At 45.6% G+C, this 25,857-nt stretch overlaps 2 long non-coding RNA genes and 1 pseudogene across 4 annotated transcripts in view; 1 reads left to right on the top strand and 2 right to left on the bottom strand.

Moving 5' to 3' along the window:
- Positions 1-25,857, top strand: part of LOC139048101 (uncharacterized) — a 187,644-nt gene that overhangs the window by 48,473 nt on the left and 113,314 nt on the right. The gene's annotated exons all lie outside the window — the stretch shown is intronic.
- The window catches only part of LOC135897110 (uncharacterized), an 81,966-nt gene that overhangs the window by 33,033 nt on the left and 23,076 nt on the right, over positions 1-25,857 (bottom strand). For 2 of the 3 annotated variants that reach the window (XR_011507501.1, XR_011507500.1), the window contains exons 4-5: positions 24,806-24,904; positions 20,060-20,243 (exon numbers count right to left, since the gene is read on the bottom strand). This is a non-coding gene — a long non-coding RNA (uncharacterized lncRNA). Of the gene's footprint in view, positions 1-19,983; positions 20,244-24,805; positions 24,905-25,857 lie in introns of those variants that run through there. The other variant, XR_011507499.1, reaches the window with a different exon arrangement.
- LOC139047550 (solute carrier family 2, facilitated glucose transporter member 8-like) lies at positions 12,095-13,284 on the bottom strand (annotated as a pseudogene).

Genomic DNA, 25,857 nt, shown 5'->3' on the forward strand with positions numbered 1-25,857 from the left:
GGCTAGTGAGTTGGAATGCTGGCGTCAATAGAACGTCGGTGTTAAATGACGGGTTACCTACGTGAAGTTTCGTGGAAAATTAGCTCACGTGTTCAACAGAAGTAACGTTAACATGCAAGCCTCGAGCACGCGCCTTACTTCACCATCCACAGACTTCTATTACGCGCTATAACGCAAGAATCAGAAAGCATGACATAGTTGCACCCTGTAAATAAATATACCCACACACAATGCATGCCCTGTGTTGTATTTCATTGCGCTGTTCTCCGAAACTACGAAAGCTGCGCTTACAGAGATAACCGCCAGGGATGTGTTCTGTCTTATTATTCTTTGCTTCACCTTAATTTCCAGCGGTGTCACTTTCACCTAAAGGTTCATGTATTGTTGTTAATGCTCAGGGAGGTCCAAACGTAGCAACTACAACGGGGGCTCCCATACAAGAACATAACGAAGAAATTACACCAGGCAATGGTTCGGGTAACTAAATAGACAAGTTGATAACTCAACGCCGAGAACATCATTGCAATAAATAACGAAAGACAGAGCTTTTTAGTAGCAGCCGACAAAGATTCACGTTTATCGAACAAGCTATAACAGATAAAGATGCAGAAAGCGGCAACGCAATTGCACATGGGGCATTATTAGAATCGCAAAAGCAAGCTGCATATGCATAAAGGAGCACAAAATACCAGACTGTTTAGTAACAAATGTAATAGAAAACCTCTCTGTTTAGTAAAGAAGCTGTGGCAGAAGACGATAAATAAAGCCAAATAGAACATATATCATTACTGCAATCTCTACGTCGGGGTTGATAATGAAGAAAGTTGTTCCAACAATTAGGTGGAAGAATTATTGTGCACTAAAATTCCACAGTAACATTCCGGCAAATAGGCTGGTCAACTTTCCGTAGTGTGTGTGCATTTGAGAAAACAAACCTTTCTGCTTTATTAAAAAGTTGCAGTTCCGGCCATAAGACGAAATATCGATTGCTAAGCAAACTTCTAGGGAGCTCCTCAAAGTAAGGATTGTAGTTTTATCGGCTGTATAAACTTGTAAACACAGGCATAGAAACTAAATAAGCCAGTTTCAATGCGCACAGCAAGCTTGAACGTATCAAAGCGCTGACCACTGGCTCTCGCTGCCAAAACGCCGGCATGAGGAAAAGCGGCAGCAGCAGCGAACGAAGGGACTTTCGTGTGGTTTGTGGCTTCAATTACACTGAGCCCCGAGAACACACAGCACGCAGAAAGGTAATAGCCGCCGGCGCACCTACACTCTGCCCCAGTGCAGGTCGCTGTCAAGATACGGGTGCGTGAAACCGCGCGCAACCGTGATATGCACTGTTACAACCACTCAACGCGGGGTGATCTGCGCGCGACGGAAGACGGCGCGCTTCCTCTCCGCTTGCCTCCCTTTGCGCGAGCGAGATTGACACGCGATTGTCAGATCCGCTCGGTGCGCGCTTTCACTCGCTCATACAGCGCAAAGTGCGGCGACGGTAGAAATGCGCCTGGAGTGTCCACATAATTGCTATAGCAATGAACGCTTTGCAGAGGGCGCAGCGGTTTCTCGCGAAAAGGCCGATGCCAGTGGGGGCACGGCGTGGGCACTTATCTGGGTGGTTGTTTACGTTCCTGGGCATCGAATACTGTATATTGTCGCCTGTTTGCCATTGCAAGCAAACTACGCATCTACAAAAAGATGTCACTTGACAGAAGATCAATAGGTTTGTTTTACTGCTTTGTTACAATTAGGATTTATACCTGACTTTATCTGGCCATGACGCCTTTCCGTCAAACCCTCGACTACAATTCGTTCGAATCTGCCCATCATAAGAGTCAAATACTTCTTTAAGGTAATGGCCATCGTGTGCGACGGATTTCATTCGGAAGCGGCATTACTAATTGGTGTTGCCATGGCAGGGAGTGTCACCGGTTCCTGTGCGTACATCGTGCGAAAAGTGGCTTGACTTTAGCTCGCTGTGAACAATACTTAAATATACAAGCACTTTATTCTACCGGATTCTTTGCCCTTCAATTGAGATGTTCCGCAGCTATCGCACGAACCCGACGAACACGCTAGGCTTATAATTCCACTGAAGAGTGAAGACATCGGCTTCAAACAATGCGGTCGGCTGGCGAGGACGGATGTTTCTGCATTGCAATTGCGAAGGAAAATTTTGTGCGATTTTGTGGAGGTATAAATATACATGAGTGAAGGCGTTGCACAAGCGTTGTTGGAGCGATATTTTCGCTCAGCCGTCGAGATTAGCGAAACGACAGTTGAACCGGGGGGGGGGGGGTGGGGGGGGGGAGGGGGCAATCGGTTCTTAACCCTGTCACACTACGACTGCTCGCAAACGTCGGTTGCGTTGACGTCCTTGTCCCTCTATGTGACAACCTCCTATTTCAATGAGACGGTTTGCTGACTAGTCGGCCTCACGTTGACGTGGAAATTTCGCCCACATCCGAGTTGTGTCATTCTCGAAAATCAGTGTACATCCAGAGTGACTGCCATTTTCTTTTGCCTCCAATGGGATTGGAAGGCTGCCCAAGTCTTAACGGTGTTCGGTAGTCACCTGTAGAAATTCTAGATTGAAATTTCTGAGTTGTAATGGTGATTGCATCGTGCCTGTAGAAGGTCTTGAAAGACTGTGAAGAGTCACAATGATAATGTGCAGGCGCCCGCAGAAATTCCTGAACGACCGTGAACAGTCGTAATGTTCTTGTGGAAGGTGTCAGGTGGAGGAGGAATAAACTTTATTTGTGTACAGCAGATTTGAGGCCTAGGCCTCTCTACCTAGGTGGCGGCCTCGAACATTGGGCCCTGGCGGCATCTTAGGCCTGCTGGATTGCCTTGAGTTCGTCTTCCGGTGCACAGCTGTGCAACACGGCCTCCCACTGCTCTCTGGTCTTGTTTATATTATTCTGTGTGGGTATCCGAGGACAAGCCCAAACCATATGTTGTAGGTCCGCCCTTTCCTGACAGAATCTACATCTATCCGTGTAAAGGTCCGAGTAGTAGCTGTGGTTGGCCGGGGGGTTCGATTATGTATCGGTTTGTAAGAGGCGCTATACCGTCGCTTGCCGTCTACTCAGCGAGGAGTGTGCCGGTAGGAAATGGGGCCTTCCCAGTTTATAGTGTTTGGTGATCTAGTTAAAGCTGCTCATCCGGTTTTTCTCCCTTGCCAGTAGTTTTTGCGTGTCACCTGCTCGGCCTGTCAGATCTCGAGCCAGGTTGTGTGCTATTTCGTTCCCGGAAGAGAGGAGTGTGCGGGTGCCCATGTAATGTGAATGTCGTGATCTTCACGAAAGCTGTTTGAAATTATCAGCGCTTCCGGCGAGATTCTTCCTTTGGCATAGTTCTTGACGGCTGTCTTGCAGTCGCTTACTACGATGCTAGCTTCCGCGGGGGCTGTTGCAATTGCTAAGGCAGCCTCCTCCGCCACCTCCGCTTTCCCCGTTTTTACCGTCCCACCAACTCTGCAGTCACCCTCTAGACTCGTAGCAACTATTGACATACTCTATTTGCGTACTCCGCCGCGTGCACATACGCCACGTCCCCAGCACTACGGAATCTTTTGTGGAGAGCTCTCGCTCTTGCGTTTCTTCAATCTTGGTGAAACTCCGGGTGGATGTTTCTCGGGATTGGGGGTATTGCTACATGTTCCCTAATTTCCTTGGTATGACTGGGAAGGTTTAATGAGAAATTATTTAATGGCCGCTAAGAACCCTGATGTTATTGAGAGAGTGCTGGTAGAAACTAGTGACTGAATTTTAAGAATTCTACATGTACAACAAGATATCTCTGACGGATTTTTTTCTTAGTGGGAAGGTAAGGATCAATCTTCTCTGGCAAGTTATTGACCTATAGTGGAAGAAGCGGCTTCTGTAAGCTATCTCCAAAAGGAAGTGGTCAGTCACAGGCTATTACTTTTCCTCGAATCGAACAACTTGCTTTACACTTAGCGAAGCTGATTTAGAGAAAGCCCACCTACAACTGGTCACCTCTTGCAATTAGAGGTATACATTCGCGAATCTTTTGTTCACAAACAGCTTGTGCCGGTGTTCTTCATGTGGAAAACGCCTGTGACACCAGCTTGCGGTACGGAATTTCGCGGAGTGTCTCGGAAATGGGCATACGTGCCAATATGCCTAATGTAATAGAAAACTGTTTATCTAAACGTATGTTCCCAGTGCTTTGGATCCAGACCATTTATCTAGGAGACTGGGTAGCACCGGGTGCAATACTTAGTTGTACTTTTTTGTTGTAAAAATGAATTCGCTACGTCCATTTATTCTGCGCAGTATGGTTTACTACAAGCGCATTGTCCTTCGTGCCACCGCTCGCATCAACGCGAACTACGCCGCGAAATCACAGCACAGCGCAGATGCTGGCCATCGTCGATGGCACTCAAGAGGCGGCAGGTCGGCGCTCGCGGCCTCCCGGGCCGCCCGCAGTAAGACGCGCCTCCCCCCCTCCCCACCTACCCGCCCTGCCTACCCTTCCTACGAAGCCTTGCTTCCGATGAAAGGCGGCAGGCTTCCTTTCACAACAGGCGCTGAGAAACTTTGGTTATTGGAATTCACCGAGGGTTTGTTCGTTTTCCTTTTTAACGTAGGTAGGACATTAGGCAATAGAATGACAAGAGGTTGGTTGTGCAACGCGCTTCCCCGTTCCAAAAGGGACGTTTGCAATATCTGTCCATCCATCCATCCATCCATCCATCCTCACAGAGCAGCGGGCGACTCAGTGGGAATAGCTCGCATGGAACAACGCTGCTAAAAACGCCATTCGCCTACTTGCAGATCGACGTGGTGATTACCTGGAGAGCCTGGATGACGCCCCCTCAACTATACTGACAAGAAGCCATCACTGCGCCTGCGCACCGCCGGTACTGCAGCTATAAAAGCAAGGTGGTGGAACCCTGTCGGCACAGAGCAACGGGCGACTCAGTGGGAATAGCTCGCATGGAACAACGCTGCTAAAAACGCCCTTCGCCTACTTGCAGATCGACGTGGTGATTACCTGGAGAGCCTGGATGACCCCCCCTCAACTATACTGACAAGAAGCCATCACTGCGCCTGCGCACCGCCGGTCCTGCAGCTATAAAAGCAAGGTGGTGGAACCCTGTCGGCACAGAGCAGCGGGCGACTCAGTGGGAATAGCTCGCATGGAACAACGCTGCTAAAAACGCCCTTCGCCTACTTGCAGGTGCGTGACTTAGACGCTTTATTTTTATTACCTACTCTAAGTCGCTCGCTGCTCTGGCTCTATGATGGGAGAAAAAGCACCTACCACCATCAAAGAATTGGCGAAAATTGTTCAGGACATGTCACTGAAGCTTGACAAAATTGATGCAATCAGGACTGACCTTGACGAAATCAAGGAAGCGACTCAGTATATTAGTAATTCCTTTGATGATTTTAAGACCAAGCTAGAAAGTGCCTGCGCGGACTCAAGACTCTGAAAGAAGAGAATGAGCAGCCTAAAAAAAGAAAACCTGCACCTTAAGCAGGAACTTGCCACAACAAAGAAGGACATAATCGATTTGAAACAATACAGCAGAGCAATGAATTTGGAAATTAAGGGTTTTCCTTTTACTGTTGATGAGAACCTTGAAAATACCGTGCAGGTACTTGGAACTAAACTTGGCACGGAAGTCTCCGCATCTGACATTGATGTAGTTCATCGCGTATCAACTAAAGATAAAACAAAATCCAACATTGTTGTCCGATTTACATCTCGCAAAGTCAGAGACAACTTCCTCCAACTCGCAAAAAGGAAGAAACTTTCCACATTAAACTTGCAATTCAACGATGACAATCCTATTTACATAAATGAACATTTATGTCCGGAACTGAAGATCTTGCTCGGCAAGACCACTCAGAAAAGGAAAGAAAAACAGTGGAAATTTTCCTGGGTTTCCAATGGAAAAATTCTTGTCCGGAAAACTGAAACCTCGTCAGTCATTCACATCACTTGTGAGGAAGACTTGAATTTAATTGCATGATTTTGTGGCCTCTGCAGTAAGTAAGCCATTTCCAGAAATGTGTAATGTGTCGCATCTGAACGCGGCTTTCTCAGCTGCGCATATTCTGAAGATACTACACTGCAATATTAGAAGCTTAACTAAAAATATTGACTCTTTGCTGGTTTTATTAAAATCCCATTCCTTTGAGTATGATATAATCGCGTTGTCAGAAACGTGGTTAAAACCTGATGAATTCTTTAATATTCCGAATTTTAATTCAGTTTATCTCTCGCGACCAACAAAGACGCGTGGCGGAGGAGTTGCTTTGTATGTACACAAGAATATTCCTTTCAGGCATTGTCCCAAACTGACATGTCAGGTTCCTGAGGCATATGATTTCTTATTCCTTCAACTGAGTTCCAAGTTAACTGTAGATGTTTTATACCGTTCCCCAAGTTCGCACATTAGTCTTTTTCTGGATGCCTTTGAACCTGCTCTAGAACATCTCGCTTCTATGAATAATCCTGCAATATTATGTGGAGGTATTAATATCGACACTCTTAATGACAATGCAGCACCATACGTGAACCTGATTGAGTCTTACGGGTTCCTTAATCAAATAACACAGCCAACTCGAGTCACCCCCTCCACAGCGACGCTCATAGACCATATCCTATGCAATTTCGAAACCTCACTGTCTTTCTCTGGCGTTATTGATGCTGATATTTCTGACCATTTTCTAGTGTTTCTTCTAGCATCGTGTTCTCCTCTCAAAAAAGAAATTAAGAAACGCGTGAAAACAACTATTGATCACAGCCTGTTAAGTTACCGCATACGCACTCTAGTGATCAATGTTGAGAACAGTGAGAATATTAACAAAGAATTCGACCACCTTATTAATGTTATCTCATCTTGCTTTACAGAAACAATTGTTAACGCAAAATCTTATTATTCTGACCCAATATGTCCTTGGGTAACGACTGAGGTCTTAGCTGCTATACAAACTAAAGATAAATGGTATAGAAAGCACAAGCAGTTCAAAGATAATGAATACTATCGTATACAATATAAAATACATAGAAATAAAGCTCTGGCCTTACTTAGAAAATTCAAAAAGCACTATCATACAACTCTTATAGAAAGCAATCAACATGCCCCGCGTAAAATGTGGAAAATAATAAACTCGGTCATTACACTTCGAGAGAAGGATCATATATTGCCAGAAATTATCCCACCTACTAGAACCACAGAAAGCCTTGCGGAAGACTTCAATCAATGCTTTTGTAATATAGGTCCAACTCTTGCGAAACAACTAAGTATGCACGAAGACCCCGAGCTCCCAGCTCCTGTACTTAATTCGTTTGTTTTTGATGACATTACTCAGGATGAAATCATTTCTACCGCTAAAACAATGACTGGAGGAAGAACACCAGGTAAAGATAAGATACCCTTACTCGTCATTAAACAGCACATCGAGGAACTGAGTGGGCATTTAGAAAAATTATTTAATGCATCCTTCTACATGGCCACATATCCAGACGCATTTAAAATAGCGCAAGTCACACCAATATACAAGTCCGGTAGTAAGGATGACATCCAGAACTACCGCCCAATATCTATACTTAGTGCCCTTAACACAGTATTTGAGAAGTTATTGATGAAACGTTTTACCCATTTTCTAGATAAGTATAACGTACTAGTAGATAACCAGCATGGTTTTAGGAAAAACAGATCTACTTCCACGGCTGTACAATGTTTAAGTGAATTTATTAACAAAGGATTAAATAACAAAGAGTATGTAGTTGGCATTTTTGTTGATATTAAAAAGGCGTTTGACACTGTGAACCATGATATACTACTATCAAAACTACATCGGTATGGATTCAGAGGTCAAGCGAAGCAGTTTCTCGCAATCTATCTTTCTGGTCGCAAGCAATGTGTTAAAATCGACAAATCCGTATCAAGTGTTCATTCAATCCTTTGTGGCGTGCCTCAGGGCACGGTATTGGGACCAATACTCTTTTCCTTGTACATAAATGATCTGCCAGATGCTTTGAATTATGCCCAAACTATTATGTATGCTGATGACACAGCCCTTCTCTTCTCTAGTCATGACCCTAATATGCTCGAAAGGCACGCTAATAGTGATATTTCTCAGATGTGCCAGTGGTTTTTACAAAATAAATTAACAATACACACCTCAAAGACTAAATACATTGTGTTCTCTAGTCCATATAAAAATTCATATAGCTTAAATGAGTTACGAATAGGCGCAAACCCCCTCGAACGAGTCGATCAACAGGTATATCTTGGTATAACCCTAGATTCAGCTTTCAATTTTAATCCTCACATAATTCGAGTAAGCAGTAAATTGAAACGGGCTTGCTTTATCCTAATAAAAGCTCGAAAGTTCTTCCCGCTTCGCACATTAAAAATTTTGTATTATTGCCTTTTTCAAAACAATATGACCTTCTGCGTGGAGTCCTGGGGACTTACCTATAACACGTACTTAAATGAAATAGTAATTTTACAAAAAAGAGCACTTCGAATAATAACACATAGTAAACAGACAGATAGATCCGCTCCGCTATTTCGTCACTTAGACATTTCACCTTTCTTTGCTATGCGGGATTTCAAACTAGCTTGTGTGGTTATACATATACTACACCATAACATCCCACTATCATCATCTGTTTTTGTATATCCATCCCGTCCAACTAGAAATTTTTTCAGTTGTCGATTTAACCTTTCAGCTGTTAATAATGTGGATGGTAAAAGAACTATCGCCTATGCCACTGCTAAAATTTGGAACCAGCTCCCTGCCAACTTAAAAATAGGTCAATTCTCAATCGCCGATATAAAAAATTTTTTCCGAAGCCAGCAATATTCGACTCCTCTATAAGTCTGTGTTTTCTCTTTGATGCATTCTTCCTTTTATTTTTTATTTTTTTTACTTTTTTTATTTTTTTATGTTGTCCTCCGAACTATTGTATAATTTCTTGAGCATTACGCCTGCCTTTGTGTATAACTGTCGTATAACTGCTGTTACATGAATCCTGTGTAAAATACTGAGTTGTCTCGCTATATTTATTTTTTCGCACTTCCTGCATGGGCCCAAGTCTAGCCGAGAAGGCTAAGGGCCCAGATGATTCACATGTATTTCTGATTTGCCGTTTGAATGAACTGATTTCTGATTCTGATTCTGATCCATCCATCCATACCGTCACTGCGTGCGCGAGATTGAGTCACTGCCCGCTCGCTTTCACTCGCACATACAGCATGCGGCGCGCACCGACGATTTTATCGCCCTTGGACTTTATAAAGAGAGTCACGGCCATGCAGACGGCAAAGATGCGCCTGGAGTGTCCCTATGATTTCTATTGCTATAAAAATAATTAAATGTACCGAAGATTAATCAGCAGTCCTACACCACCGTGTCGCTCATGCCGAGATGTTGCTTTACAGGGGCCCTGAAACAATTTTTTGAACATGGTAAGAAAATTTCGATTTGTTAACGAACCTCCTCTTACATTGTGAGCCGTAGATTATTGCACTGCATGGTGGAAGGATTTTACCATATTGTGTCAAAAACAGTCAGGAATCGCTTGGTCTGGGTCCCGCAGTGTCGCCACGCAGGGACATCGTAATCATCTGGGCCCACAACACATATTGGCCGATTTCGCAATCCCGAAGAAAATCACACTACTACGAATATTGCTCAATTGTATTAAATAAGTTTTCTCTTTGCACTGCCACTCTAAACACGACAGTTGCGCGTTGCTGCGTGTGCTGCGCATGACCTCAAAGATGAAACGCGTAGCGTAGATACTGCTGTTGCCACACTTGGCGCCGCCGCGAGCCATCTCGCGTTAACCTTCGCGCGGAGCCAGTAGGGCATTAATCCCTTGCGCACCCTTGCCATCTCCCCTGTGTAGCTTCCAGCTTGCTTGTGAAAGCGAAAGCAGATGCAAAGCAGCTGGTCGGTCCTGTAACTACGTCTCAGGTCACTTGTGCTTGAAGGATACGAAACATTCTCGCGGCGGGAGTTTCGTGAGGCAAATTAATTTAATAGCGACATGTTTCTATGATTACCTAGAAAAGCCTCATTACAGGGTCCCTTAAAAAATCAATCGGTCCGTATCACTCCTCTCTTGTGACCATATTCCGATTGGTCTTTGTGCAAATCTCTATTTAAACACAGTCACTTCGGTAACAGGGCCAAGGTATGGCGACGCTTTGTTTTACATCGCCCTAGTACGACACTCAGGGGTTGCACCAGGAGCTGCGCTTTCGTGTGCCACGTTTGTTTTCAGGCAAACTGAAGGAATTATTTATTTTAGTCTACATTATCCGAATCCTGCGCTCTCGCACATAATATATCCGGATGTATATCCTACGGAGAAATGCAAAACATGTGAATCCAGAGCCACTCTGGAGCATATATTATGGGAATGCCGAGGGCTAAATAACAATAAAGAAAACGCGGCCTCTAGCAGCAGCCTTCGCACACGCTGGGAAGCCGCGCTGCCCAGCCCCGCCCTCGAAGATCAATTATGGGCCGTCCAGCGGGCCGAGGATGCCGCCAGGACCCAAGAACTCCTGGCCGTCACCTAGGCGGGGCCTTTGGCCCTCCCCACCAACTCGCAGGGCACACAATAAAGTTCTTTCCTCCTCCTCCTCTACATTACCATTTTGAAATTTAGAAACATGAAACTGGACTTTTGTGACGGTTCCCTTCAAGGATCCCGTATAAACACGTGTCACGAGGCTTTAGTAACTTCGAAGTTATTTATTTTAATTAATTTAATTAGAGGATGGATTAGTTTGATTTTTCATGTAACTGGTTTCCACCAGGGCCGATAACTGTTCTGTAGTGGCGTAAGTGGTTGAATGTTGTAGGCTTTCAAAAACAGTGTTCGAAGTAAAAAAAGACACTGTGTTGTAAAAGCCCGAGTCTACTGTTCCAGTACGGAAACGGCAGCAAACAGCACATAATAATCCTACGCTATGTTCCGATCTTCCGATTTGCGGATTCTTCAGAGCTACCGAATCTTTCCGGGGCTCTGCAAAATATATACTGCATAATAGGAAACCTATGGTAAACAGATAGCACACCAGCGATTCCTTCGGCTGAACTCATCTATTGCGACAGAGGCATTCCCGCAGAGTGAAGATTACTTGCGTGGCTGTTTTTTCCTCGTATAACTGCGCTCACCAACTTCGGGGGAAATTGAGGGATTGAGGCGATGCCAGCGGCTATAAGATTTTTGCTGGGGAAGCGGGGATATTTAAGAATATACTGTTATAAATTCTGTGATAATAACCATATTTTTTGTGATGCATAACTGCCTCTTTCTATGGCATAATAATGCACTTCGGGGAATTCTATACAACAGAAGAAGAAGACTTTCGCTCAAATCTCGTAGTCGGCACTTTGTCATTTTGCAATTGACACACGTTGTAGAAGTTTTGGCCGCAAGGTGAACAATCTCCAGCCGAAACAACTAGTCAAGCTTGAACATCAAGAAGGCTTTAGCACAGCAGCTGGTCCGTCAATTGCGCGTTAAAAATTTACGTTTGCAACTATAGCACTTCAGGACAACAAAGCAGACACAATATTGGAGGTGAAACCTATATTCCTTAACATTCCATTGCACATTTTCTCTATGAATGATGTACTAATAAAGCTGGCACAGACTTAACTCGGCATTGTATGCCGCATAGAAATCCTGGAGGACGACATACTCCGCAGTTGCGCAAGGAGGGCTCTGGCTCGGTGCTCTCTATAGGCGACGGCTTACTGGCCACTGGGCTTGGATAAGTGCATGCCAGCATGACTGTACTTGGCAGGTACATAAACATATCAGCCGCCTTCCCTATCGCGTGACACCCTCGAAAGAAGGCGTAGTCGGAAGTGAATGCAATGAAGTGGCACTGGAATGAACTCGGGAAAGCTTTCCAATATCTGACTCATGTCTTCGAGATACTTTCCCTTGGTCTCTGGAATGCACATGTAGACAGAGATGAGCTGCACAACACTGACCAACGCGAACATGCAGAAGAGACCGGAGACGTTGAATACACGGATGCGATCCTGGAACTCTTTGGTGATAAGGAACTCGCAGAAGAAGCAAAAGGCGGTGCTGATGCTGGTGGAGAGACCGAGGGATTTGGGTCACAGAATCTCAACCATAATGACCCAGGGCACCGGGCCGACACCGAGGCAGAAGGCGGCAGTATAAGTCGTGAGCGACGTGAGCGGCACATACCCATAGCGATGGCTTAACTTCCCATTGTCGATGTCCCCGTAGTATTACAAGAAACCCAACGTGGTGGTGCTGGCCGCCACAAGTGGAAACGAGAGTAGCACGAGACCGCGGCGCCCTCTGCGGTCGATGAGCAGCGACGTTGCGAGCGACGAGTTTACATGCAGCAGGCGCAGCATAATCGTACAGTCGGCGGCTGAGATCTCTGAACTGGGTGACTCAAATATCTTGAGCTCGTAGAAGGTGATGACGTTGATGCCGCATAACTCCTGGAAAAGCACAAGCAGCGGCTTGTAGGTGTGCGGCACCGAGAAGCTGCGCTGCATCGGGTCTCCAACGTCAGCCGGCTGACGCAGGAAGCTGACTTCAGTGGTAGGGCAGTCGGCTTCGGCGCAGAACTTTGACCCGTACAGGAATCGCAGAGCCTCGAGTGCCTTGTCACGTCCGCCATGGGCCAACAGCCATGTGGAGGGGAGGGAACTCGACGGTGAACTCTATGGGGATGGCCGTGAGCACGGGGCACACAGTACACAGCAAAGCGAGCGCCTGCCAGTCGAGCAACTTGCCGCCCACGAAGACGGTCAGCGCGCCCAGAGCGATGGCTAATTGGACATAGTTGCACAGGAGGCCGTGAACGTGCGCCGGGCCGGTCCCGGTCCCTACCGCGGGAACTACGAACGAGACGAGGCCGCAGGAGAAGCCAGTGAGCACTGTCGGTGAGCATAGCCACAGATGGCTGGGGTTGCACAGCGCGATGCAGAGGCAGCCGCCCACGAAACCCAGCGAAGACAGCTGGATGGGCCGCACGCGTCCTAACCGCTTGATGAGGAAGCCGATCACCAGACTGCCCATGAGGGCGCCCACGGGAAGCACCGAGCCAAACCAAGTCTCCTGGGAGCGCGTGGTGTGTACGCCACGGGTCGCCAAGCTGGCTAGCATCAGTGCCGAGTAGATTGGTCACCGAATCAAGCCACGATAGCAGAACCGAATGCGGGAAGGTTGAGCGCTCACTGCATAGGACTAGTCTGGCTGCCGAGATGAAGATGTTTATAATGAACCTTTACTATGGCTGGTACCCACTAAAGGGGATAGGCCAAGAATCGGGGGGGCAGTAGCTGGCTAAAGAAAATTCTTATTTGAAAAATTAAAAAGGCAGTGTAAAAGAAAAAAAAATGCCGAAGAAGATCTTGTAATAACTAAACTAGTATGGTAGCGAGAAGTAAGACTAACGGAAGGGTGAATTTTAGAATACTTTATACTCAAGAAGAGAATAAATACAATGTGAATAAAGAATTTGGAGAAAGCAATTGCAGTGAAATCAATGCTGATTAAATAGGGAGAATGAAGGTACAAAATTAGCAGGGCAATCGTTCTGTTTCAATGAAGAAATCAAACGCTATGCAAAAGAAGTAACTGGATATAGGCTCAGATCAAGGCCCCAAATGATAATATTACTGGTACACATAATTCTAATCCCATTTCGCAGAGTGGAGCTTCCAGTGATACATTTTTATCGTTTGAATATCTTCGGCATGATTATAAAGTAATGGCCATTTCATTCAATTTTCTTACGACTGTGGCACAGAGGGCACATCGTCAGACAACACTTATGTAAATAGAAGTTCAAGTGAAAGATGCGACAGTGTAATCTGGAGTAGGTGGCTTCCAACTGCCGAGAAGAACACCAATGTTTATTTCAGGAAAAACTGAGATGCTGAAAGTGCTGAAAGGGTATCGGCGATAATTGTCTTAAATCATTTTGTAGGCAAACTTTTCTGTATGTTGATGCCGTGACGTAAGCTGTATCCGGTAATAAAGAAATCAGAGGTCCACTTAAAGGCGCTCGGGCTAATAAATCTGCCATTTCGTTTAGGTATGAACCGCGGTGTCCAGTTACCCAGGTCGAATTATTTTTGTAATGTTATAGGAACTAAAGTTTGGAAAGAATTTAAGATAGTTGTATTAGGATGACGACGCACAAAGCGACATAGAATTTGTAAATGCGACAGCTGACCACTGATTCACAGAAAGCGCTGCTAAAACATTGGCCAATAATTCTGTTATGAAAATAGGCGCGCAATCCCGAAGGCCAATAGAAAAGGGCCAACTAAGAGAAAGAGAGAAAATGTCTACACCAGCCTTCTCGTCTTCGCAGCGCGTCGCCTCTACAGCTGCTGTTTTCTTGAACGCACGTGCGTCCACGAGGGTTGGCGGACCAGTGAAATGAAGACCGTAAATAGTCAAAGTTTCGCCCGAAAGGCGAAGCACTGATTGCGGTAAAAGATTAGTAGATAGCTGTAAGCTGTACTAAGTAGGGATGGTATGTTTATCGGCAGTACAAACTTGTACACGTTCGCTTATTAACTAAATTAACAATAATAGAATTTGTAAGCGTGGCTGAACGAGGACGTAGAAAGAAACAGACACACAGAGACAGCGCTGTATTTGTGTGTCTGCTTCTTTCTATATTCTCCTTCTGTCGCGCGCCCACATAATATGAGGCATTCAATCCAACTAGCCCGCCAGCGTGTTTTAACTAAATGAACAAGCACGGCGTCATGTGTGCACGGGAAAACGCGAACGCATGTCACTCGATGAGCGCCAAAACTCGCTGTCAAAATACTGGACTGAGGAATCGCGGTAGCAGCAGCGATTGAATTGACCTTCGTCGAAAGCGCATTGCATATGAAGCCACCGGCACAACTCGCACTCTGCAAAAAATCGCAGATCGCTTCGAAGATGAAACCTGCGCGGGTGAGCACTTTGGCAACATTGCAGACTGCTTTCAAGATACGGCGCCCACACAGCCACGCCGTAAGCCTCAGCCGCTGGAGAAGAGCGATCGCCTCCCTCTCCTACCTCTCGCGCGATAGAAGATAGCGTGCTTCCAGCCCGCCTTCGTCGCTCGCAAACACGAGATTCAACCGCGTTAGCCGGCTTATCTTCACACGCTTGACTCGCATGCATCACTCGCACATACAGCATACGGCACGCGTCAGCGAATTTATCGGCCTTGGACTTTATACGGAACCTCACGGCGACGGCGAGGCAGAGATGCGCCTCGAGTCTCCACATAATTGCTATCACAATATAAAGTTGGACGTTTCATGTCTTCGGTAGAGTGTACGCATGGGGTAGGACATTTCGTTGTGATGTCTTGTTTTTTTTTCTTCCGCTCTTGTATTACTTGTTTCTGAATTATTTCTTTATTTGTGACGCCAGCACACGAAACATGTCTATAGATACGGTTTTGATTATAAATGTGGATAGTTGAATGTTGAGCACATCTCCTCTTCTTATAGTCTGCTTTGTCTCCCGTTATACCCTAGCAATGCTGCAAGACGAACTCGCCTTAAGTCACACCTTACTGGTTCTTATATTACTGTTGCCTGAGCTCTCTACTTCCTAGCTGCGAGCTACTTGTGGAGCCCAGTTACATGACACCAAAGAGCCGTTGCTCTCCAGATAAAATGGTGTAGTACGGGCACCATCTCCGGAATAAGCTTTATCTCATCACAAGAATAGCGATGACATATCTATGGACCTTTCGCAGTTTCATTTTCTGCGCATCATGTAGGCGGATGACCACTCTGCTTGCGATTAAATGAACTAAATGTGAACTTGCGAACTAAATGACCTACTCTAAAGACAGGCTACCTACTATGGCAGCTGTCAGAATAATGAATGGTAACAGGACCACCTGTTCATTCGTGTCCGTGAAGCCATTCAGTTTTAGGTACGTTGGGCACTTGATAACGACTCGTTCACTTCTTTAGCAAGCAGCTCAGGGCACCAGTCGAAGCGACAGCGCAGCTGGAAGTTAAAGACGAAAAAAACCTCTAGTCGATGACAGAGGCCTGCAGGGCAGAACGTTGGAGCTGCGACTTCAACGCGGCACTTACCTGCTCCTTCCTGTGTGAAGCATTAATCTCTAATTACTTAGGTTCCTGTCTCGGCTATGCATGTTTATGCAACACATCGTATCAGTGTTACGCACGTTCCTTATTTTCTGACCTGTTCTCTGTTTTTTTGTTTGTAACACAATCCACGACACGCATTACTTGAGTGAGGATTGTTTCTTGGCCTCTCGTTCCGCGTGCAGTCCTCTTTACAAATATCTACTTTTCAGCGTGCCAAGCGACAGCCCACAGCTCCTCCTAGTGTGCAGCTCAACCGGATCCCACAACGAACAAGTTCATCTACTGTTTCGTACTATTTGTTGCACACTTTGTTGTTAGCAAGGACATATTAGCGCATCTTAAATTTGCAGTTTCGATATAGTGTACTACCAGATGTGACAGCTCGTTTGTCGACGTCGTGTCTTGCAACAGTTCGTATGATGCATACATGAATACGTATGGCCACACAAATTATTCTACTTATTAACCGCTTGCGCTCCCGCCTTTCAGACACCACTGCATTTGCTGTTCAATACGTCATTTCATAACCTGCCAAAAGGAGTGCTTATGATCTAGTCTGACAATATTCCTCTTCCACGGTAATAGTTGATCCTCACTGCTGTTCCCCAGGATCAGGACATATTCCGGCGGCTGATCTCACCGTGGATGTCAGCGTTAATGCGAATAGTTTCGAAACACTGTATCAATGCACCATAATGCCACTGCGGAAATGCGCAATGCGGGAGGCGTGTGTGCTGCCAGACTACTCTGTCGCGCTTCCTTCTAGACACCCTTCGATGTGTTGCGCTGCCGCCGCGAATTACGCGTGCTGCGCATGTGTAAATATATCTTCAGACAAGGTTACGTAAATATGCATGATGCGCACTCGATTCCGCCATGAGTATGAGAAATTTGAAAGGCTTTTTAATAGGCGATTAGTATTCTTTACGTAGTTCACGCACTTTCCGGGCGCTTACTTTTTATCAATCTATCTACCGATTTATCTGACCCTTTACCTGCACACCTGGTTCTATGGGCAGTCCAAGGTTTATTGGGTAGCGCATTGGACGGGTGTGCTCAGGGAACAGGGTTGAAAACCATGCGGCGGGCCCCTTCAATGAACCTCTTTGATACAGACTTGGGAGACTGGTTATGCGCCAGTGGGAATACGCCGATCTTCAGGGAACGTCTTTGACGGCAACTTGTGTGACCAGTTCATTTGCACCGGAATTGCGCTGCTACAAAATGACAAAACTTTTAACTTTGGCGATGCTCAGCGGGGTCGAACACACCCCGAGCGCGCACTCCATAACGGTGCCGCTAGATGGCGCGGCGCGTGCACTCGGAAGCACGGGAGAGGAAGCCGACTGCATTTCCACTGATCGAATGAAACATTAAACGATTTTAAAATTTCTTACATAGTGGGAAGGATCAAACCCACTTCACAAGGGTTCCTCAACGACAGCTTTAGCTAGCTGCGCCACATATTCACGTGATATCTGCTGCTTTTCGATTAACGCCTTTCAGTCCAACGCTTTTGCGAGCTGTGCCACGAATGCACTGAACAAATGCCACCAGGTGTGAGGCCAACGAGTGAACAATCATCAGCATTCGTACGCCTCTCGTCTCGAAGACCTCTGTCGACTTGTCGGCAGTGGTACTAGTTGGCGCAGCGTAGCAAAAAGAAAGCGCGAGAGACGTGCCTAGCTGCAGCATGATGCGTTTTGCAGCGTTCTCACGTACCGGCCTGCCGTGCATTTTGGAAGCCATGCGCAGGCTTCACGGCGGCACCACTAGGCAGCGTAGTGTTCCCATGGACGCGCGCGGGAGAAGTCCTGTTGAAGTGCACAACCTATACATAAAGCCTTTCGACTGTGGTAATACGTGTGTCGCTATCGTATCGCTAAACGAATTACCATAGAAAGTTAGCAGCAGATGGCTAACAATGTTTTTTTCTCACGGAAGAGCTGTGCATAGCCAGCGGCGCACACCCCGTGATTAATGCTAGTGGTAAATAGGTTCAATTAAGGGCTTTACATATCCTGTGTCGCATACCCAGTGGCAGTACTTGGTCCTCCGACAGTTAGTTTCGAGCCCGGTGTGACACGCAGAGAAGTCCCATGCTCTGGTCATTAGACTAGAGACGAATCGCATAGTCTACAATTCATGATTGTCCCCGCATTTCTCTTCAGGATCACCCAACTCTTCCTCACTGCCACCTATGAGAGTCGTTAATGAGAGCAGCGATTTATTTTCATTACTTGCGTTTCATTACGTACGTATTTTCATTACCATTACGTTTCCACGCTGAGACCCAACTAAATTTTCATCTTCTTCCGCCAGATGATAAATAGTTCAGAGCAGAAGCACTCTTTAAAACGTAACGAAGACGAATTACAAGCTAGCCCATTCTATTGAAGGATACCGTATAGAGCATTTTGGGCTTGCAAAGATTCTGGTGAGAACCTTTGTGGGTTAGTGGGCCCTCTATTCAAGTTTTTCTTAACTTCAATGGCAGTTTCCTTGTCAGTATTTCTTGTATCTGCGGCGAAAACATTGAGTATAATTGGGAAAAGTCTGACATTGCTCTTGTGTTGCCTGACTGTTCGTTGTAACTTTTCGTTGCACATTTATGCTCGACAACCATGCAAGGCGCTCAAGGATGATATGTTCTGCTTGGACTCGTTCAGCATTGTTCTTTGTCTTCCTTGGAAGTGTAGACATACGACTGCAAAATATCTTTTGGCCTGAGATGTAGCGCAGCATCGACCGTTTGCTGTGTCTGCGGCGAAAATTGAAGGACTTGTGTTTTGCAGAAAATGCAATTGATACTTTTAAAATATAAGATTCCGTTTTTTACAGCGACAGCCACTTATTATCAAAGCGGTTCTACAGTATGCGAGGAGATTGGAAAAGCTTATGACAACCGCACTCAGAAATTATTTAGAAGAACGACGCTGCTTTTGGTGCATTGCAACGTGCATTGGCTGCACGTTAAAAAAACAAACACACCTTGTGGACAGAATTATTCCGGAGTACCCCTACGGTGGGCCCCATAATCGTGTCAAGGTTTTCGCACTTGGAGCCCCAGAATTTCATTTCTCCCTTGTAGAGGCTTTCAGCTATGGAGAGGATACGAAGGAGGCCCTAGCATGTGCCATCTTAAAAGCTACTTCAATGACGGTATCACTATGTCATTACGGACCACTCGATTTTGCGAAAAGAGTGCTGTTAGAGGAGGGAGCGGTTAGGCTGCACCGCAAATAAACAACATATCGACTAGCAAAGTACTACTAGGATTTATAACCTGCTTATTTACTTACCATGCGCACTGTTATATAGCGCAAGCGAGGCGCATCACCGAACAGCTGAGATGAAAACTTTTGCTGGTTCGCAAATCCGATAGCTAAACATTGCAACATTGCATGGAACACAACGAATTGAAAGAATGGGGAATACTTTGACCATTCTTTCCATTCGCGATATCCCATTCGCTATTGCTGAATTTTGTTGGGGAGACCATAAAAAAAAAAAGAAACGAGAAAAGGCATTGATGAAAGGAAGCTTCAGCTTTTAATTACTCTTGCACTCTGGAGTATTTATTTCGTATTGCCCTTCAATTATGCATAAAACTACGCAAGTATATCTTCTACAAAACAGTAAAACGAAGAAGGTTGGCAGAGCCGTAAAACCAACGCTGAAATTTGCCGAAAAACAAGCAATAGACCATAAACGCCTTTTAAAAAAGGAAAATAGGAAATCGTTTCGATGGCGCACGAAATACCACACAATGTACGCGGTATCGCGCAAGCCAAAAACGATAGCGACAAAGAATGAAGGGTCATGATAATCCTGAAAAACTTTAGTCCCAGGCTCCTGTTTTCTTATACATACTCAAGCGTAATGATTATGTCGGTTACCATTCACTTTGAAGTGATTGAAGTATCGCTTGACATGAAGAATTATAGAGTGTCGTATTCTTGATATAGGGGAACGGAGGCTTGTATCGGTAGTGGTCATATGCTTCAAGAAAATATTGGAAGCAGATAGGTTGGGGTCCCCTTTCTATCGAAGAATTCTTCACACGTAGGTCAAGTCTAAAGACTGCAAAAGAAAAAAAAAGTATAGTAAGAAGGTTCACTGAGAATTGATTTCTATACACTTTCCACCAATTGAAGTTAGCATACACAGTTCATTTTGCGACTATCGTGAAGAACTTTTGAAATGATATTCAACGGTCATCAGAGCAGAAAGGTCGGCCATTTCTATAAATGTAATTGAACCGAGAGCTCGTGTACGTGTGCCCGCTGTTCTTTTCGCCCTTTGTTTGCACGATTTTGGTACAATTTGCATCTACTTCTTTTTATTTTAAGGTATTGCAGATAATCCATTTTAAATTGTCATGGACATCCGGAACCCCTCTTAAACGTTGATATTGTTGCTATAATGTAGTATCGTAACAATTATTGATAGAAACCATACCGCTTCCTTGCTGGCGCGTTTTTGACGCTCACGTGCGGCAGGCGTTTCTTCATATAACTGACCGACCTCGCATTAACGTGAATTTTGGGCAGTTGTGGACGACGAGGAGTAGTGTTCCTCCATTGCTCAAGAAGTGGGCACCTTGTAGGTGTAAGCTGAATAACGAAACGAGCTGTTTCATGTTTTCTATGATACCAGGTAGACGACCAGCTAAAGTGTGTTACAAGGGTGGGAAATCATACGTAGGGCTCATCCGTCTTGATTTTTGTTTGCACTAAACTCAGTGCACTATTCTCAGTTTCTATTTCCCCCTTGCGTTAGTTTTTTCGATGTATTTTCGTAGATGACACTTTACCGTTTCTTAAGAAGTATAATTTTTTTTGCTCAACTGGTGATCAACTGCTACAATAATCCACCGTTCACACCCATTACATTCATATCAATTCACGACCTACCAATACTATTTCCTTCGCATTTTGATTAGGTCTTTTTCCTACGCATGTACTTTGCCGGTGTATTTTTTCGTACATTACTTGTAGCTTCGCTCGTCTGTGTTTCTATTCCTCGTTTTGGTTTGCCAGTAACACAAAGGCTACATGCCGAATGCGCAATTTCAGATAATTTCATTTTTGCTCTTACATATGTCCGTCTAAATCAAAACTCATGGCAACTATTTGAATGTCTTTGTTCACAATACCTGTGCTGATCATGATGACACCACGGTCTATGAACTGCGATACTTAATCTGTGCTGTTGCCAAAGCCGTCAAGCCTTCAGCAGGAAATTATTTTTCCGAAGTGCTTTTTGCTTAGCCAAGAGCTGTTTCGCGTCAGAACTCAACTGCAAACGTTCGCGCAACATATGCGACGCAAGCCCACGCAAGCAGAAAATAAGATGGACGAAAGGAGAGACGTGCACACTTCTACACTAACTGTGACAGAATACCAGCTAGCCTACTCCCAAGACTTGCCGAACGTGTAGCAGCTTTTCCTCGGGAAAGTGCATGTGAATTGCTTATTGCCAAATTAGGTGTGCGGATCATTACTCCTTTTTAGTTGCGGGCATAGTAAAGCTTGCTAATGCAGCAGAGGCCCGCCTGCGTTGTCCTGGAGTTGCCGATGCCTGATGTCCTTTCATGGCGCTGATTCTGGTTTCTTTCTATTACCGCAGAAGCTTTAGAGGGCTAATGGGACAAAAAAATTGACCGTCCGGTGTTGCCAAAATTTGACGTTCTGGCATTATGGCACTGTAGTTGGTGGCTAAACCCTCGCCCCTTAGTGGGAGTCGAAACCTTCATCTTTGGTGTTAATTATGGAAAGTTCATTAAGATATAGTTATTTAGGAAACTCGAACTCACGACCTTTGGTGGAAGTCAAAGCCACAACCTTTGGTGTTAATTATCACGAAGTTTATTAAGGGACGGTTCATTAAGATAGTGTTCAAGCACTGCAACCAAGAACATTGGTGGGATTCGCACCCAAAAGCGGTGGTGGTAATTAAGCCACTTTTAATTAAGATAGAGTTAGTTAGGGCATTCGTACGCACGATTTTTTGGTGGGAGTCGAATCCTCGATCTCTGCTGTGAGTCGAAACAGCTTGGGCGTATGGGCGAACCGGCCATATGTCCAAGTTGTATTCCAATCGGCATCGGGAATGTCAAGTGTCGAACCCACTATTTTTCGTGTTAATTAAGGCGAAGTTATTTAAGACAGAGTTTTTAGAAGGGCGTTTATGAAGGCACTAGAACCCACGACCTCCGGTGGGAGGCAAACCCTCGACCTTTGTAGAAGTCGAACCCATTTGGAGATATGGGCGTACCGGCGATATCTCTAAGCTGGACTTCAGTTGACATCGTGAAGGTCGAGAGTCGAACCCAAGATCTTTGGTGTTGATTAACGGGAAGTTGATTAAGGCACTCGAACCAACGATCCAAGATGGAGATGTGCATGAAACGGCGACATCTCCATGTTAGATTACAATTAAGATCGTGAAGGTCGACACTCGAAGCCACCACACTTACTATTATTTAAGGCGAAGATAATTATTGGGCACTGTTAATTAAGGTATAATTAATTAAGTCCCTCGAACCCACGATCATTGTGGGAGTCGAATCCGGAACGTTTGGTGGTAATTATGGTAGAGACAATTAAGATAAAGTTAATTAAGTCACTCGAACCTACGCCTTTGGTGGGAGAACACAAATAACAGGGAGCAACAGCGCGTTAGAATGAAGATATCAAGTAATCTAATGGATCTCCCGTGAGCGCGCTCCCTTTCGACTTGATCCTTTTTAGGGCATGCTCAAGTGACTGTCAACTTTCTGCTATGTATATTAATGCGCACTTTGTCATGAAGCTTGAAGATTTTACATTAACATCAGCCCTGAAGCAGCCTCTGCGTAGAAACGGACTTTCTTGTTCCGGGGCGTCTTGGTTATCGACGAGACGGTGGCGTCATGTTGCTTTTTGAAGACTTTATGTCTTAGCTGACGTCACACGGGTATGGCGTAATTGGCATCGGGGTATGTCCAACCACGTACACTAATAACAGCGCTTGCACAATTCCGTGGCGAGTCACAAGATGTGTGACGGTGCAAATTTCAATAAGAATTTTTGGGTATTGCTATTAGGGTAGGTGCAATTACCAATAGGGTCGTAATTAGCGTCAATGCACTCAAAAATTGACCACATGGCATCATACTGCTCTGAAGGGTGCACCACCGCATACAGTGTACATACTGAGGCAAAGCCGGCGTACAGTACATTTTTGAGAAATTAGCAATTGCACTTGGACTAACCAGATCACGTTTGAGGCAATGGTGTCTGGAAGATTGCCTCGACAGTGCCCACACGAAGGAATTAGTGTTATGCGCAGGGTAGGAAAAACGAACGATACGGTTTTAATCCACGCCAGCATTATCGAAAATTATCCACATTGTACCGTAGACTCGTAGCACATCTCCGGGATCGCTTCACGTAGTCACTGAAAGGACCGACCAAGTGTCGACGCTAAATGAGAGTATGTCTGCGTAATTGCGTGTGAAGTACGACACAAATAAGATAAGAAATTAGTGAATAAAGAACATGAAAAATGGACAGAAATGTGCAAAATACAGTGATAAAAGTTACACAGGCCCCTTAGACTCCTTACGTGCGTTGAATGCGAAAGCAGTACGACTCTTCCACGCGATACTCGTGACTTGGTCATCTGTTCTAATTGGGCAATGTAAATTTTGGGGGCCGGCGACCATAATTTTGCCGTGGACCAGGTTAATTTTGGGAGTTTGGGAGGTCGGTTTTGAACGTGGGTGAATGCAATTTTGGAATTGGGCAAAGTCAATTTTTCCTGGGCGTGGGCCGTGGTTGTTGATCCTGGCAATTCATGGTCCAAGCTACAGCAGGGCAAGCGATGGGAACGTGACGTCACCAGTCGATCACGTGGATTTCGGTACAATCTAATGTTAACTCCAGACGCCGGATTTTCCGCTTCATGGGGCATATAAGGCTGCCGCATTATAATACACATGTATTACCGGATTCAATTTTACGGTTGTGTACGTCGACCTTGTCTTCTTTAGCGTCAACACAGGGTTGGCTCTTCCGATTTAGTTCATTCACAAAGCTCACAAGACGCGGCGTGATCATCGCGGACGACATTTCAACGTCATCGGCTGTCGAAATCCGGAGCCGGTAGTGCGCAATCTCTAACGCGCAACACACACCAAGATTACTCGGCGCAGTGGCTTTCTATTTCGCGTAAAGATTTATGTTTGCACTAATTGTAAAAATCGGAAGAATATGGGTTATAAGAATCGCCGCGTAAATGGTGAAAGCTATTGGTAAACCGGTATTACGTTGAAACACTTTGCTCAGTGACATCGCGTCACCGACGCATCTAATTCAACGTGTCGCGTGGACTTGTCCGCAGAAGTACATGAATTTGTTGCAAAGTTTCGCTGAAGCGTCAGTTATATCTCGCCGCTGCCGGCCTTCCTAAGACAAAGCCCGTTTTACTCCTTGGACATTCCTCAGGCGTCACTCCTCCGGTCTCGGCTCTACGCCAGTTTCGTCGCACGATCGCGACTTTTGGGTCATCAAGATCGTATTCTGGTTACATATCTGTACAAAGTGATCGGAATAGAGCAAAGAGAACAGATTTGAGTGTTAGCAAAGCCACAAAGTTACCATTATGCCTAGCATCCAGATGCTTGGTGAACTTAAAGACACCACAGCTGCTATCTTGACTTTCGTACAGCAACTCCTCCTTGGCATACAGTGTGCCATCTGGAATAGCAACCAAGATAAAGCAGCTTGAGGACTACCCAACCTTCTCACAATGCTAAGTCATGAATTGGCTCTTCGCAGCGGGAGGCATAAGAGAAACCCCTGTAATACTGCGCACTACACAGGCACATACCACGCATGAGAAAAATTGATTTTCGGTTATTGAGGAGTCGGAAAATGCGACAAACAATCGCAGTAATCTTTGGCATCACTAGCACTGCAAAAACAGGCAATTAAACAAAGTCTAGGCATGCTCGAACACATAACAAGGCTGTAAAAGACCTGCTTGGGTTGACGAGAGGTGAGGAGGAAATATCTTGCAGCGCTGCTTTATTATTGTGACGAGCAATTAAAGGGATCCTGAACGACTCCTCGGGCTTGGCGAGAAGTAAACTTCGCGAACAGCACAGGTTCATGTGAACACCTCAGCCAAATTTTCCACTTATTCGCGCCGCGTGGAGCTCGCAAGCGGAACAAGAAGTAACGAAGCCCGTTCCTGCCTTTCGCGTCGGCGTCGTCCCTTGGCGCAACCGAGCGAACGAGCACAGCAATAGATAAGAGCGTGAATGAGGAGCGCAGCGGGACATGAAATACGGCGGTAGCATTGAAAGCGCGAGGAACAAAGCGGTGGAGGAAGGCATAGCGAAAGCCTGACAAGAAAGTTGTAGTTCCGCCCAACACGGACTATAAAACGACGACCGCTACGAGATGGGGTCACTGCAGTGCATCGTCGTCTGTTCACCGATGGCATGCGGCGAGCCCGTCTGCCGATACCCTATATGTAAACAAAGCGCTGCATGAGCGGATACCTTTCTGCATCAGCTACTGTGAAACGCGCCCACAGGTCACCCATGCGCTCCCTCTCGCGATCACCCGATCAGCGAGGCAGTCGCGCCATGCTTCTCTCCATATGCATATTGCCGCACGAACCAGATTTTCTGCGCCAGCCAATA

The sequence above is a fragment of the Dermacentor albipictus genome, chromosome 7, assembly GCF_038994185.2.
Source record: "Dermacentor albipictus isolate Rhodes 1998 colony chromosome 7, USDA_Dalb.pri_finalv2, whole genome shotgun sequence".
NCBI lineage: Eukaryota > Metazoa > Arthropoda > Arachnida > Ixodida > Ixodidae > Dermacentor > Dermacentor albipictus.